This window comes from Vespula pensylvanica, chromosome 8 (assembly GCF_014466175.1).
Source record: "Vespula pensylvanica isolate Volc-1 chromosome 8, ASM1446617v1, whole genome shotgun sequence".
Classification (NCBI taxonomy): domain Eukaryota; kingdom Metazoa; phylum Arthropoda; class Insecta; order Hymenoptera; family Vespidae; genus Vespula; species Vespula pensylvanica.
Window position 1 is genome coordinate 7,529,747 of NC_057692.1, and position 2,061 is coordinate 7,531,807.

Genomic DNA, 2,061 nt, shown 5'->3' on the forward strand with positions numbered 1-2,061 from the left:
ATTTCTTATTTGTTTCTTTACGTTTAACGATTGTATGTATAGTTTTTAATATAGTTTATAAAACATAATTTTTTAGAAGTGAGAGAGAGAGAATACTTTCACATTATTTTTTACAACTATATTAATCATAATTATTCATATAATTATATGTATGATTAATTATGATATCATTATATATGTAGTATATGTAATTAATTGTTTAAAAAAACTAATTAATTCAATTAATTTTTACTTACATTTTGAAATTCTTCATACCTATTATATATATATGTATATATATGTATATAGTTATATTTTCTTTCTCACATTATTTTCAATGTTGTCATATAATTTCATTTTAATGTTTTCGCTTAGAATACATTAGTATTATGTAACAATTGATACAAAAGTCGTCTAGCATAAACTTATATGCTTATGCAAACGAACACGCATCTTAAGTTGTTGGCACGCGAATTGCGTGAAGACGTAAGAAAAATTGTAATGGTTTCTCGCGAGACAAATTAACTTTCACGGTCCCAGTATTGTTACATGATTACGAAAGTGGAAGGTGTTTTGTGTATAACATCGATTGCATCTTTTTACTTCTGTTGCATAAACCAGAAAAATAAACTAATATAATTAGTATGTGGAAATAAATAGTAATTATAAAAAAAAAACAATTTGTCGTTTCACTTTGTTATTTTAATTGATTAAATACTTTTTATATTTTACTAAAATATAGATAAATGTCGAAGAAAATAGACGAAAAAATGTTATTTTTATCAACCGTTTAGATAGATGTAACATTGAGTTACGTATAAGATAATTATTGATATATTGTATAATGATTCAATGATATGTATTCAATGACAACGAACAAAAAAAAAAAACAGAAGATAAAAATAAATCATAAATAAGGAATGTTCAGATTGGGGGTCTTCGATCGGGATTCGTCCTAGTGTCAGCTAAATTTAAATCCCTTTCACCGACCATATATACGATCTTGTAAGATATTACATAATAGAGTAATAACCCAAAGTGTCGTAATAAAGGTGGAAACGTAGTTCTTCCTTCTTCGAAAAGGATCTTCTCTGGAATAGTTCGATATCGATTCTAGATTTTATTAAAATAAAACTTTTATATATATATATATTTATTTATTTAAATGTAAACGAATAAATTGATTCGTATTAAAAAAAGGATATGTAAAAATGAAAGTAAGTAGATAATGAATGAAAAAGATAAAATAAAACAAATAAAGAGAAGGAAGGAAATGTCCAATGAAGTGTTATAAATTCAGAATCAAAAATTGTGCTACGTAATTTTCGAGCGATCTAGTAGTTTAATCAATGTTACGGACTATGATTCGACAAGACTCGATGTAATAGTCGTACGCATTCGCGTGGCTGTTGTTAAGTAGTCAATTTTCTTTCCAATTCGTATCAAACTTATATATTTATTACGTAATTTTAAACTTAAATAATTTATATATATTTACATATTACTTACAAAAGTGATATATATGTAAGAATATATATATTTATACTTATACTTATAAAAGTAATATAAGAAATTGATATAATTATTCTCTTTAATCGAATTCCTATTCGCTTGATTTATATAATATTTAAATAAAATAACACAAATATCCTTTACAGAAAATTCTATTACTTATTGGTCAACATAATATACAGATATCTACGAACATATTCATTTTTGTTCCCGATTATGTTTTCTTAAAGATATTTTTTTTCCACATATATTTTAGATGAATAGATCAGATAAAAAAGATCGATATTAATCTATCAAGAATACGAGATCATTTCGATACGTCAAACTGTCTTTGTATTGAATTTTTCTAGATGAAATTTTCGTTCGAGGCTTGAAAAAGATTCTAATTTTTTCTGTGATAGAGTCGAGGCTGACTCTAAGGAAGAAAAACTGTGGACCCCACCCGCATGGTTTGCTCGTATGTGTAGACTCGCAGTCAGTAACTATAGTCGTTTGTGATAGTAGTGGCGCTAACTCGCGCGAGTGAACGAGCGAACGAACGAAGGAAGGAGCACGTTCTCGGTAAAGTCG